This window comes from Epargyreus clarus, unplaced genomic scaffold (genome assembly GCF_041222505.1).
Source record: "Epargyreus clarus isolate Ecla_fem2 unplaced genomic scaffold, WU_Ecla_fem_2.2 ptg000015l, whole genome shotgun sequence".
Classification (NCBI taxonomy): domain Eukaryota; kingdom Metazoa; phylum Arthropoda; class Insecta; order Lepidoptera; family Hesperiidae; genus Epargyreus; species Epargyreus clarus.
In genome coordinates, this window is record NW_027332223.1 from 2582849 (window position 1) to 2598269 (window position 15421).

General features: G+C 35.4%; 1 protein-coding gene across 4 annotated transcripts in view; it reads right to left on the reverse strand.

Annotated features, from left to right (window-relative positions):
- LOC140747764 (pseudouridylate synthase RPUSD2) overlaps positions 1-15421 on the reverse strand; it is a 452428-nt gene that overhangs the window by 145732 nt on the left and 291275 nt on the right. Inside the window, exon 2 of one of the 4 annotated variants that reach the window (XM_073080367.1) lies at positions 8746-8810. The exons of the other annotated variants lie outside the window; for them this stretch is intronic. The gene's annotated coding sequence lies outside the window, so the exon portion shown is untranslated. The remainder of the gene's footprint in view (positions 1-8745; positions 8811-15421) is intronic. 4 annotated transcript variants of the gene reach the window in all.

A 15421-nucleotide genomic window follows, 5' to 3' on the forward strand; every position in this document is an offset into this window, starting at 1 on the left:
CATACATTTGAGTTCAAATAAAAGCTGTTTAAATACATAGAACGCAACCTTCATTGCGGAGATCGGACTGTGCACGCAAAACCGCGGGAAAGGAAATATACATTCAATAATAAAAAAATATTTAATGAAAAAATAATTTGTAAGCGGATTTTGAATGAAGAACAGCACGAAAAGAACTGGTAATACAACAATAAGCCAGTAAAACTCAGGTTACTCATGTTCGGAACAAGCTCGCAAAATTGCAGCCAAGAGCTGCTAATTATACATGCATTACGTGTAACAATTACACGTACTTAGCATAAAATATTTCTCGTCGAGCTAAAGTATGTAAGCAACAATAACGAGTATTCCGGTAGCCTTGAACTAAACCCAGATTTCCACAGGTATATTTAAATATAAATTGTTTTAATATATACATGCCAAGTAAAATGTGGGCAATTTGTAGTATTTAAAACGTCAGTTAAATTTTACCTCAAAAGTTGCCAAGGTAAGTTCCTAATTGCTATACGAGTATCTATTAACCCGATTGATTGCAGGCTTGACACGAAAACCACACCACATTTAGTCGTAGAGCGTTAAAATCTTAGAATTACGAAAATACGGAATTCGCGTCCGACGTATATATGAATAATTTGGCTACTTAGGACACCGATTCAGCCACTTTTCCAATTTTAGTTTTTAATTATACGTATATTGCGAATTTAATAAATATATTGTTAGGATTTAAGTTTTACGGATTGTGTCTTTTTTTCACGTAGCCCTTAGAATTCATAAAAAATCCAAAGAATAAAATACCCAATATCTCTGTCATAACTTTGAATTTTATGTATACAATGAAGTGCTCAAGAGTTTAATTTTATGAACTATATTTACACCTTCGTCAACTGGCACCATCTATATTTTTCTACATTACAAGACAAAAATATAATAACAGTCTCATTCAAGCACTTAATGGCGCAGTAGGTTAATTCGCGGGGTATTAATACCCCAACGGGGTGGAGTTACCCTGATGTGCAATAATAATAGGGCGATGGTTTCTGGTTTCACGAGTTATTAATGCATAAACGCATCCATTACCGCAGTTTTACATGGCGCGGTAATGTTGACGAGGACCCAACGGATCTTTCCTTCTTTATTTTTACTGGTTACTTGTTGCATTGTTTTGTTCCTAGCGATGAATTAATCAATGTGTCGTGTATAGATTTGTAATTGTATCGAACACGATCGGTTCTTGAATGGATAGATGTTCTTGAGAGAAAAATGTATGAGGATTTCGGTATTTCGGAACATTAATCAAACGGTCTCATTTTCATAACATGGTACGTTTTTAACTTATCGAATTCGTTCGTGCGGCAAAAGCCCTTAACAGTCGGAGTTGCCACCAATCAGAATAAAGACTAATAAGACCACCAATAAGAATCATTAACTTAGATCTTATTAGATCGCAAGGTTTACGAATAAGATCCAAATATATAAAGCTCGATGTACGAAATACCCGAAATTCCAGACGAAGTTGTGAATTTTTTGCTTTTTGCGTACGACAAAGCATAACTATAACAAACCAGTATTAAGAAACGGACATATTAAATACACAAAAACCAAGCAGATGAATCATAAATAAGGGACTACATAGTAATATTGCCAAGTATTGGAGCCAATGAGTATTTTCAAGACAGTTTACATCCACTGAATTATATGCAATTTACAACATTTATGCAACTCGTTACATTCTTGCAATTTGCTACATCTCCACAAAACAGTTGTCAATCACATCCACATTAGCGTCCAGAAATGTCACATATATCCATTTGCAATGATTTTTTGGACACAAAAAGTGCATTCCAAAATTTATCGTTCTAGAGCTGCCAAAATCGTGTTTTTGCACTAAAAGTTTGCAAACTCGCGAAATTTATAGCCCATATCGATTATTTAAATAAGATGAATTCTGGCAACCGCGCCGGGATGTCCGGCATTTTATTCTTCTGTATAAAATTTTGATTGTCATAATATATGATGACACGCCGCCGTCGAATTTGGCAAATATTATTATGAAGGCATTACAGCTTAGTTATAACTGACGGTGGTAGAACCTTTTTAGCTGCATAGATAAGTAGTGATGCTGGTTTAATGTGTTCATTTCATTCCATTAATGATATTTGGATCTTTGCTACGTACTTGTCACTATTAAAATTAACAGCTGACAACACTATCTGTCTAACTATTTGGCGGAATTTTAGTACAGAAGTACAGTTTATTTCAAATACAGTATTGTTTGTTAGATTATCTCCAGCGTATATTCGTAAGTAACTGCATTTCATGTATACATTTGTTTGTCAAACAACTTAAGCGAGTACACTGTGTCCCGGTTCAATTTCTGTAAGTGGATTCCCCGAAAACTTGTTTCATAAGAACTTTTACGTTTTCGTCCAATTTTTTTTGAAGGGACCAACTTACGGAATTACTCCACAAAGACAAACTTTGGGCGCTTTGTGAAAAAACCTATTTATGTTTTTGCGTTATATTTTAGCCGTGTAGTGGTCACCGTACCGGTTTTCTATATAAATGGTTCCAGATTCGATCTCCGGCCAATTGATTTAGATTTTCGCTCTGGGTTTTTAATGGTGTTAGTGTATCCACTTGCATAATAGTATTATGAGTACAGAAAGCCATATATTATTAATTAATTATTCATTGACTGATTGAGTTATTTAGGTAGGTTAGGTAGGGTTTTTGAGGTAGTTAGGTAGTAGGTACATGTAATACAAACATTTGCCTAATTTGTGTTATCGACCCTCTGTTAAACGACCCAAACTTAATGCATTATTTTCATTCGAAAATTGTTTTCATGCAAATGGTATATAATTTTGAATGTAACAAAAAATCAAAACACAACCGTCCGTTTGCGTATTTCTACACTTAAAAGGTCATTATAAAGATAACTAATAATTTAGGCAGACATTAAGAATTTAAAATTTTGAGCATCAACATTATTTGAATACAATGAAAATAGCATTATGTGCGTAAAATAAATTAATTCAGCTAATTGCTGTTAAAATTTAGCAATACACATTTAATTTTCGCAATAAATTAAATTTAAATAACGTTGCGTCCACCTCAATATAATTTGGTCATTGAGTCAAGGTTAAATAATGATTGTTATATAGCAAATAAATTTCTAGTATAATGGGTTTCGCAAAAGATAAAGCTAAATTGAAATTTCTTTTCCTCCCTAGGTAAACTTAGGTAAAGTTAGGTAAAGTTCGGAATTTTATCCTTAGACTTCATGAATGATAACTTTATTTTATTTTTCACCTTGAATTTGAAACATCTACAAAAACGTTTATGTGATAAAAGTAGATACATTTATGTGTGTATTTTACTCCTATTTGTATTTGTCTGTTTCACACTCCATAGTCAAGATACGTATATTATACTATATATTACTACTAGTAATTACTACTTGGCTAATTTAACTATGTTCTTGACATCGTCTTTACGGCCTATTAAGTTTTTCTTTAATATAAATCTGCTCTATAAAACCGTGGTGCCGTGTACCAATTTAATAAACACGATAGTAAAGCCGTGTTTTATTCGATACACTCGTTTCGATCTATCTTCGGTCCGATCGACCGTGACGTTCGATCGGATCTTATAAGATAAGATCGTCATATGTTTTGTTCTCTCTCCGTTTAAAATGTTTAAATATGCTTCAACTGTTTAGTGTGTTGTCCGATTCTTTTATTTGAATGTAGAATTTATACTTCTTTATAATGTCAGAGAATGTAACGATAATTTTAAAATAAAAGTACAATTCGGGTTTCATTATGAACGCATCTTAAACATTGATAGATAGTCGTAGGCGTACAACAAACTTAAAGATAATAATGGGGATAAAATAAAATTTAAATAAAATAAGGCATGGAGATCTATTATTAACAATAGCATAGTTAATAAACCTACCATCTTATTGCTACTGAACAATTGCTTAAGACGCTGCCGATTGAGCGTTCAAATCGGTGCTTGAGCGACCTACAATTCTGATTCTATTAGAAAAATCTGTTAACATTTGATTGTTTACGCATCTATGTAAATATATAAGCTACTAATTAGTAGCCGAGCAATTTTTGATAGTTCTATTAACCATTACTTAATCGCTAAAGGTACCACCAGTTGCTCATACAATAGTAGCTAATTGTCGTCAACGCTTAACACTGCTATTAAGACAGAAATAACCTAACTTTTATTCTGAGCAAAGTATATAAGTTTGTATGTATTGCATGTATGTGCAAGGTTTCCCTATCCTTGCAAATAAAGTACGGTTGGAAAGGATAAAATCGCTCTTCCGGTCGACGGGGTTTCAATTCCTATCACTCAGCATTCCTCATTAGTCCCCGGCGGTTGCCATGGAGACGCTGAGACGCGTCTCGGGCCGATTGATTTATTTACACAATTAACGTTAACCTAGCCCTTAATATGGGATTATGTGAGACAACTCGGATGACAGTGCTTAGGCAACAGAGAAGAGTGAGCTGATATTACCATGAGGCGACAGAAAAAAACGGGACACATGTCCTAAGGTGTAATGTTTGGCTTACTACATTCATAGACCCAAATTATGATTTCTGAGTCCGCGGATAATTTTAAAGAGAGAACACAGACATACAGATATAAATTAGAAATCTAAATATATAATTTAGATAATGTGGTTCATCGAAAATTGAACGTAAAACACACTGTTTGTCAGAACTATTACGGTACGGACCATCGAATATTTGATAAATATTTTAAGTAACAACATTTGTTAAAATATTAGGAATATTTCGCTAAAAAGAGCACTCCTAAATCGGGATATCCTATCCCATCATTTACAACTGGCCACCCTACACCTAACCAACAATTAGAGACAGGGCCAGTCGTAATTAAATTTACCTTAGTAATTAAAGGGATAATTATAAAGGTACCTAATGGACTAATGGACTGGGTGCACCAAGATTTATAGAATCGCTATCTGAGTAAATTCTTTCGCGAATAAGCTTTTTGCTATATTTCATGCTGATGAAGCTAATTTAGCCGGCTCGTATTTAATTGCGCAAGGGAGATAGGTATATGTTTAATGGGTTCGCTTCATGCGGTTTCCGTAGATAGTGTTAATTATTTCCATTTGGTTTGATAGATACTTGGTACTGTGTTATTGAGTTGGAGGAATGAACGCTAATTAGTTAATTTATTACGTGAATATAACTTTAATTAGAGATGGCAACGCGGTAGAGTGGTAGAACGGTAGACTGAACCCTTTGTGATTCGACTCCGGAGGCACCACTAACACATCTGTTTCTGCTTAATAATGATAGTGTTCAGCGCTGTTGTGTTCCGGTTTGAAGACGTAAGGAAGATATACTTATCCGCGGCGTTCTTACTTACGAGTATGACGACATTTGACAATTTCTGCCTTCTAGAAATTGGTTTGATCTTTGCTATGCAAAATATAGATAGATTGATTATAAATAAGGGGTGGCATCTGTCAAGTTATTGAGTACTAGAATTCAAAATGATTAAACTATTAAAATAAATTACGCAGATTTTATCTTTACCACTTAAGTTTATTACGACCTCTAGTAACATGCAGTCATGGCATTTGTCTATTAAAAAGCGAATTACCTAGACCTATTAGTCAGGCACATCAACACTTTACGTAACATTATACCTACATATATTTACTAAATCGTATGATAAATCTTACGACTTAGCACATCGTAAACAATACGGCATAATAACGCGTCACTTTAACGAGCGACGGTTGAAACCCGGTCTTTTAATATAATAGGTCTAATGCGTATGAAATGTTATATTAAGCGATATATGCACTATCCATATTGAATAGGTGATCTTTTTGCCGACAGAATGGTCATGATTTCGAGCGGGCGAGCGAGCACGCCCTGCAGCCAAATTGGCTTCACGGATTTTAACATATGAGGAGTCGTTGGATTCGTCCAAATTGTGGGTGGGACATAGTCTTCATTAAGGGGTCGAGTTTTACGATTTTATATAAATAAAAATAACTAAAATGAATGATGAATGAAAAAATGTAAGTTCTCTAGTCATGAAATCGAAGTGACAAACTCACAGGGTAAGTAAGCAACGTAGTTCAATAGTTAATGCTATTCGTGTACAATCCGTCAGTCACACACACAGATGAACTGTATTTCCTATGAATGAACTCCTATAAATATTCATTCCGTTTTTAAATAAATCGAATTTACTTATTTTTATTGGTAGGTCCATATTATATTCTTTCAAAAACATCGCGATGAAAATTTTAACGCAGTTTATGTTAAGCGCAAAAGGCGTGTATTTTATTACCTTATAAAAACGATAATAAAATTGGATGGTGGATACGGTATTTTAGCTCGACAATGTGCAGTATGAGAACATAAAGCTCGTATTAGTGTCACATGTCAGACTATTATGCAGGCGCGTTAAAAGCTTAGTACGAAATGTAGAGAATTGTTATAATAGAATTAGCTAAATGTTTAAAAACTTTACAACTCGTATTTTTTGTATAAAAAGAATTGAAGTAGACCCAGTTCTAAATTATAATTAATAACCACTTGGTAGGTAGGTAAGATTAACCCCGGGAAGGACGGCGGTATGTGTGGTCGCATACCGTCGTGTACATCGGACGGTGGGGTGATTCAATCTCACTTGGGCGGAGCCCGACGGGGCAGTGCGCTGAGAGGACTCCGGTTGCGTTCCTTTGGAGATCCCGGAGTCCTCTACGCAGCGCTGAGGACGGCCACCGGGGGGGTTTTAGTGCGGTAAAAATCCCACATAACCCCGTGTCGCTCCCACGGCACCGGGTACCTTTTGAAGGTTTCCCCCTCGAGAAGAAAAAAAAAAAGTAGGTAAGATTAAACAAAAAATGGCAATTTGAAACGATTGCATTCAAATGATACCGAACAATAAACTTTGCTTTGGGCTCTAAAACTTCTGAACGTAAATTCTACAGCGGCGTATATACCATTTCACATCAAAATGCGTCAATAACGAATTTAAAGATTTAAAGATTTTAAAGAAATAATGCCATTACACAAAATTAATTATAATAAAATGCAAATAAAAATGTTTTAATGGCTATACTTATGGCATATCTAATCATGATAGCGTACGATTACGTTTTTAACTTTAATATTTTATTCCATGAATATTTTCGTGAAAAATACTACTTTATTCGAACGTCCATTTGTCATAAATATGATCTTTGATCGATTGATTTATTCTGATCTGATCTGATTTAAAGTTACAAACTGAAAGATTATCAGAATTTATCCCATCAAGTTACCGTGGAACTATTCCAAAACTATTCGAAATTCCAGCTATACGATAATCCAAGTCCGATGAATATTGTTAACGGTTTAACGAGGATGTGTCAGATACAGAAGTTTCCAGAAGTCTTCCAGCGCGGACCGGTAAAGTTTTGACAGGGCATTTAAGGGTTGGTTAGGTACACAAGGCCTATTAAAGTGAGTTTAGTGTTTTTTTTTATTATGATTCTGTTTTACCGCTCTTGGAATTAGTTTGGAAGATTTTTAAGAAGCTTTATTTCTGATGGAAAGAGATTTGTTTTATGTTTTGATACAATCTGGTCTTAAATACAGCACATATTTAGGCATTATTTAAGCAGAAATAATTCAGGCGGTGGTACCGAACTATGGTATCATAATTAGAATACCAAGGATTGGCCGAAGTTCGTATTACTAAGCTAGTACAAAATTAAAGGTTATATTTTATCAGACTCCAAAAAGGTAGAGCTCTGCTGTAAATTGCCAACCATGTATGTAAATGATAAAAAAATGCAACACACAAGTAATTAAACTCTATGCAGCACAACGCTAACTTGTGTATAAAATGTATATATAAAACAGAAGTCATTGGTCTGTTAGTTAGAACAACTCAGCAGATGTGTTCCAAAAATAGAGCTCATCGTGAGAAAAAAGGTTTGATAGCACAACATGCCGCTTTCAAGTGCTCGATACAAATATGAAATCAGCTGTGAATTTTTCTATTCCCGCAGTTGTACAGTCGACACGGAAAATGGCTTGTTGTACTACCTGCATGGTGCAGTTTTGGTTTAAGTCGGCTATCTAAGCCACACATTGAGTTTTGACGTCAGGTCGGATGGGTTGGAGTGTTTGAGTGCTTTTTGTGTTCACACACCCAAAAAAATATATTTTAGTGTGAACCATAGAATTACACAATATTATGTTATGGTATCTACTAGTTTCCTCCTTGTTGGGACTCCGATCCGATTTGTAAACGAATCCTATTAAACGAAATTTATTGCAGTAATCATTCGTCATTGGATGCATCATGCTTATTGACGTCTCCACTTTCACAAAAAAAAAAGAAACTTAGGTAATTACTATACGTTAAAATATAATTTTGCCATTTTTCATCTTAATGATTTGTTACAACTAATTACATTCGTCGTTGACTATGGCAATATATCCGTATATTTGTCTTCGTTCGAAAACGTATGAGATATGCTAGCCAGCCAGACGTCAAAGAGATTAATTAAGATACATATTCATTTCCAAGTGTGGGTGTAGACTGTTCATTTTACACGTAATACATTAAAACGCTAGACGTTCAATATGTATGTAAATGTATGGGTACAGCATTTTTATTATCTATATGAATGTATGTTGTATGTTATACAATATATAGGATTATTTTATCATCACATACTTTCGATGCTGACTGTACACAACTCGTTCAAGTCTCGTTCGTCTGGTCGAGCGCACTGAACTTACCTGCAAAGAAAAAATGACAGACATGAGAATTTTATACAACATATACCTAGGATCAAGATATAAAGTTACATCAACTTTGGCTAGCAGCTGGAGTCGATTAATTATACATAAGTTACAAAGTTTATTTTCTAAGAAAAATTCTCGCCGGGTATCTGAAATTAAAAATATTTTGATATCGTCCAAAATCGTAGACGTTTTGGATTTTTTGGTTTGGTCTTTCGATCGGGCCAATAAGATAGTAGACGTTGAAGTGATGTTGTAGGAGTTTTTTTCTTTTTTAGCTCTTTTAATTTAGACCTTTTTGAGTACTGATCGTCGTCTTGACAGGTCAGTGTTTTTTAACCTACACACGGTGACAGTCACTCCTACTGATTTGAATCCTGTGGATTTGGCCGCATGCGCAATTCTTGTATCGATTTTGTTCCTGTCATGCGTGCCATACGCACGCGGGTTGCAAAGATACTGCGGCGGATAAACCCGCGTGGGAGAAGAAACTGTAACGTGGTCTATGGGCCTACTACCATCTTTTAAAAACCATCATAGTTCAGGAAAGTTTTATTTCCTCGTTAAAACAATAAAATATTCCGTCATACACAGTTGAAAAAACTTAAACCCTTATTAATTTTTCGCCTTTCCATTGTATAAAACCAACTGAAATTGTCATATTTTGCCTTTAAAAGTTGAGGTCCACTGCTGGACATAGGCCTCCCCTAATTGGCGCCAATCCACACGGTCCCGTGACCTTTGAAGCCAGCGGTTTCCCGCCGTCTTCTTCAGGTCGTCGGTCCACCTGGTCGGGGGACGGCCTGAACTCCTTTTGCCTACACGTGGTCGCCACTCGAGGACCTTTCTTCCCCACCGGTTATCGGTCCTCCGAGCGATGTGGCCGGCCCATTGCCATTTCAGCCTGCTAATTTATATTACAACTATTCGTCTATCACTGCTTATAACAACAACTAAAAGCGTTGTTAAGGTAAGCCCACACTATTTCTAATGCACACCGGGGGTTCAGATTCGCGATAAATCTTTATGCTTGTGGATTAATTCTACGATAAGCGAGATCGGGTAAACGTGTCTCCGGCTGCATCATTACTACGAGATAACATCTTCGAATGTGATTCGTAAGTGTACATTAAAGTGGACAAGAATTGTGACGGTCATTAAACTCTACGACGTTTGCAAACGATTGGCAATTATAAAAAATGTATAAGCAAGTTATTTTTAGTTACCCCTTAATAGGGTTAAAATAAATAATAGTTAAAAAAAACTAAAAAATACGCTTTTATAAAAAATTCGACCAAAAAATGAAAAATAAATAATAGTTTAAAAAAATACACTTTTTATAGAAAATCCAACTAAAAAATAGAAAATATATTTTTTTAAATTTGAATTAAGAATAGTGTAAATAAGATAAAAATATTTTTTATTGTAAAAAAAGCGTGGGGTGCATGGTGTCAATAGTTATAAATATTTTATTGATAGATATTGAGTAGAAGGATTATCATTTTGATAATATCTTAAAAAGCACCACACGCTTTTTTTACAATAAAAAATATTTTTATCTTATTTACACTATTCTTAATTCAAATTTAAAAAAATATATTTTCTATTTTTTAGTTGGATTTTCTATAAAAAGTGTATTTTTTTAAACTATTATTTGTTTTTCATTTTTTGGTCGAATTTTTTATAAAAGCGTATTTTTTAGTTTTTTTTAACTATTATTTATTTTTCATTTTTTAGTGATTATTTTAGCGATTATTTTAACGATTATTACGTAGCGTATTATCAAGTTTATCTTTCGAATCAGCATCAGCACCTTTGCTTAGCAGTGCAAAAATGAATATTAGGTCATTGTTTAACACAGCTGTATGAAGTGGTGTTTCACATTGATGTTTATTTTTATTGTTAACTTGAAAATCCCAGAGGAGTTGTTGAATGACATCCGAATTGCCAATGCTAACTGCTTTCTTTCATAATTTATACCATATCCCAGGTCCTCTATCTTGGATAAAAGTAATCACGGAAAAAGGATGATAGAGCATCTTTTAAAAACAGGCGCTGATGGCAATACTCAAGAGAAAAACGGTCAACTGCTTTACATCTAGCCATTTCAAAAGGACGTCGTCCAATCATCGATTTAATATTCCAGCAGGATGATGTTAATATCAAAAATAATTCTGGAATTTCATCTCTTTGTGTTGCTGCTGCCTGCAGAGATTTTAAAACTGTTAGTAATTTAATTAATTTTACAGCTCGAGTTAATAATATAAGTTGTGACTATGACGATGAGCTGAAATCATATATGCCTTTACATTTGGCAGCAAGAAATGGGAACAATGAAATAGTGGAAATCTTGTTAAAGGAAGGTGCAGATATTGAAGTGCTGAATGAATAAGGATGATGAGACACCGCTCAGGTCAGGTCAGGTCAGGTCAGGTCAGGTCAGGTCAGGCCAGGTCAGATCAGGTCAGGTCAGGTCAGGTCAGGTCAGGTCAGGTCAGAATGTTTAAAATATTGAATTGTCATCGGTCCTTAATAAGTATGTCAAATTTCAAGTTAATCCGACGTTTTGAAGGGGGTTAAAATCATGTTCAAAGATTCCGTTACATACTAACATACATACGTCTGAAGCTAATAAAAGCGTATTAAAAAGCAACAAAACCTATGCATGTATATAACTTTATTTCAAGAGTTATCCACAAAACTGCTTAAAAAGTCTACCCAATCAAACATGACCAGTCTACCAGTACTTTCGGTCTGCGTGGTAGACTATGATAATACATATATGTTATACGTGACAGAAAAAATCATAAGTACCTATTTTCTGAAGGAACGGTGTGTCTTTGCGTTGTTGTGTTACGGTAAATATTAATACGTCGATATATATAAAATATAAGAGAATACTTTTTGTCTGCCACGTTATGCGTTTGACTGGAGATGTAAATGAACCTCAGTAGAAACAGGACAATTAGAATAAGGATATGTCTAGCAGCGGATCTTAGAGGGCTTATTGATAAGTCTTTATTGATTTTCCTATCTTCATGAACTTTTATATAATTTATTCAAAACCAGTTGCATCATAACATAATGTATGTTTTACGATTATCATTAAAATAATCACTTTAATATATCATTAAAATATTGGTAGGTGAGTAAATAAATCATAAAGTCTATGCTAAAGGTGTCACTCATAAAGAAGCGAGTGACTATTTATAAACCCGTACACGGTGTGTATGTGCGTCCGTATTTAAATATGTCAATACGCTGTATATGGCATTGGCAGCTGCAAGCTTTCGACAAATATATGTTTGCTTGTGGTCGCGCTGTCAAGGTTTGCATTTCGGTTACTTAAGTTTATTTTTATAAAATTGTTGTCGTAAGCGTGCAGTGGACTTGATGGTATGTGGTGTGGAAGAATGGACATCCATACAATTATAGAGCCCAAATAGGAGTGGAGGAGCTCTGTCGTCTGATCTGTCTGTCGATGCTATCCTTGAGGACTAAACCGAAAGTATTCATTTTATTCTACAAAATCAGTAAATAAAGTAAAAGTAGTTGATGACCAAACAGAAACGTTTCATTCATCCTCCTGATGGTAAGTGCGCACTGCTGCATATGGACATTTGTCACCGATTTCATATAGAAGTTCTACCTGGAGCCTATCACAGATGCCTTTCCACTCTCCTGAGGATTGAGATGGTCACAAGATATGTATAAGTCAACCTGCATTCATTCCTCCGAAACGCATATGCTATGATTCACACTAGAAATGTGTGTGGCACGAATGTGTCTTTGTTTGAAGAAGATGATTAGAGGTTATAAGTATATCTGCGGCCGAAGTAACGCAAAATTCAATATTAGGATTAAGATAAGACACGAGTTGCAAACCACATACTAATCACATGGACTGAATGTTCTCTTCATAATTAATTAAATAAAAAAAGTTAAATACATCTGAATTACGTTGCAGAAAATCATGCGTTATATATAAGAACATAAGTGGAAGATAGCTATTTTTACGCACGGTATAGCCTTTGCAAAATGTATACTGAAAAGCTACCAAGAATCTATTATAACCATACTAAGCACAAACTATTTATGTAATTATAACTGGGCTTATAATGCCTTATAGAAAGAAACAGGTTACATTTTATTGCAGGGGTACTCAATAATCTCCTTTCGCTGGCCTCCTTAGTGCACTATGCAATTTTTATTAATGTTGGTTAAATATTTTTACCACTACAAATTAAGATTAATAAATAAGTGATTCAAGCTATTAACACTAAGAAATGTCTTGTATTGAGATTGTCATGGAAATACACACAAAGTCAAGTGGAAGTCAAAATACATATGCCTTTTAGAACGACAATACCTACCTAATGGTAGGATTCTGATCAAATTTATATGTATGAATTTTCTTTTTATAAGATTAGGTGTCAATGGGCAGCAATGCCCATTGCTTATTTACATTAGCTGAACTCTATGTAAATTTACTATTTTTAATTTCCAAAAAAATGTCTAACCGAAGATTGAACCTCGCACAATTCGATACAAGTGACCACTGCACCATAGGGGACACTTTCACCAACAACCAAGCGAGCCGCAGACTGACCACAGCTGCTCCATAGTGAGATGGATGGCATTCTCGGGCGCCGTTTGTCTCCACGACAAATTATGGATGAAAAAATAGAGTCTCGTTTCTCACGCTTCTAGTTTCACATGTGGCTCGCGGAGTCTATGTTGTGAGTTGCGCGTGAATAGTGTTGAAGCGACCACACTCCCTGTTTTGGACGAGACTGTCCCGTTTTTAGTTCACATCTAAACCAATGACAATAGCATCAATAAATTTGAATACGAAGCAGATACCTTTAAATATCTCGACACCGATTTCTAGTTTTGGCTTTCGTTGGAAGGTTATGGACACCGGCTGACTTACAAATGAGGCCAACTTTTGGTCCTCAGGAGCGACAATGCATTTCTTACTGGCGTCAGGTAGAACCTCTGTTCCAGGACATAGTTACAGACGTCCATGTGCGGCAGGGGCTACTTACCATCAAGTCGCCTGCACGCATTTACAATTTCAATCTTAAAAAAAGATAGAAACAAAACACGAGACCTTTTTTCTTTTTTTTTTCGAAGGGGAAAACCTTCAAAAGATACACGACAACGTGGGAGCGACGCCGGGTTATGTGGGATTTTTAACGCACTAAAGCCGGTGGCCGTACTCAGCGCTTGTTGGAGAGCTCCAGGATCTCCGACGGAACACAACCGGAGTCCTCCAAGCGTCGTCCTTACTGGAACGTTCGAGCTCCCACTCTTGCCGCCTGCAACCCCGGAAGCACTCTTTTAGTCGCCTCTTACAATAGGCAGGGGATACCGTAGTCCTATTCTAGTCCCGGAACTACAGGTACAAAACACGAGACCTACTAACACATACACAAATAACTTATGTGCTCGTACGTTAAATACAAGTCTAATTCGGTGACACAACAAAACAGCTCGTTAGACTGTCTTCGAACAAGCCAGTAGAGTCCAGAGCGGTCTAGACACTGCACTCGCCGCGCCAAATAGGTCGAAGCCGGCACTATTAGCTCGCTTGTCGACAAAGTTCGTTGCCAGCCGGTGTGTTGTTGTAAATAGAGTATATTAACTAAATAACTAATTAAAAAAGCTGGGAATAGTTGAAATTGATATTTCGATTCAACTGTAATTTTTAAGAATCACCTAAAAAATCTGTATGACTCGTGTGTCAGTCCCTCCGTCTGTCACAGCCAATTTGTTCCGAAACGACTCAATAGTTAAAATTTGGTACTCATCTTGGTACTTGGTACTTTTTAATCTATTCCTTTCTATTGCTATCTTTTACAGTATAGTCTGACTTGATACAGCTTTAGGACGCACTGCACAGACTGGAAATTACAACGTTCGGTCGTTACTCGGGTCGCTGAGCCAACGTAGTTAGTTACAATGATGTCTATTTCTTGAATAGTCGGAAACGTGAGATTGAAATGTGTGGATATAGCTTTATCGCGTATTTTCAAAGCAGGAACGTATCATCCAAAATAATCTTGCAAAATTTGTGTGACTTAAACAAATGCATCTCAACCTAGGCGCCAAGTGTTCTGACACTAACATATAAGTTGCATAATATTTACGATAATTTTAACTATTTTTTATCTTTTGGAATCATGACAATATTAACAGTAATAGAATATTCTTTCACTAAGAAATTCATCCATAGGGACAAAAAGTTGGAAACCACGTACTCAACAATAAATGACGCAAGTCGCGCTTGTAAAACTAATATTGAATCTTTGAGAAACAACTGGTTTTACAAGACCCCCTGACCTCATAATGATATGCATGTTTAACATGAGTTGGCGTCACAAAGTGTGACATAATGTAATTAATAATTAATCTTGTTACAAATGTATATAGGCACACATGTTAGAAATTACCTATAATTCCTTCTTAGAAATGTTTTCCAAATATACCTATTACAATTCACGAACAAGTATGCTTTTATTACAACAGTACCTGATTAGGAAATGGTTTGTGGTTATATACATAGGCGGCAGTAACCATATAAATGATTACCGCCTATATACATC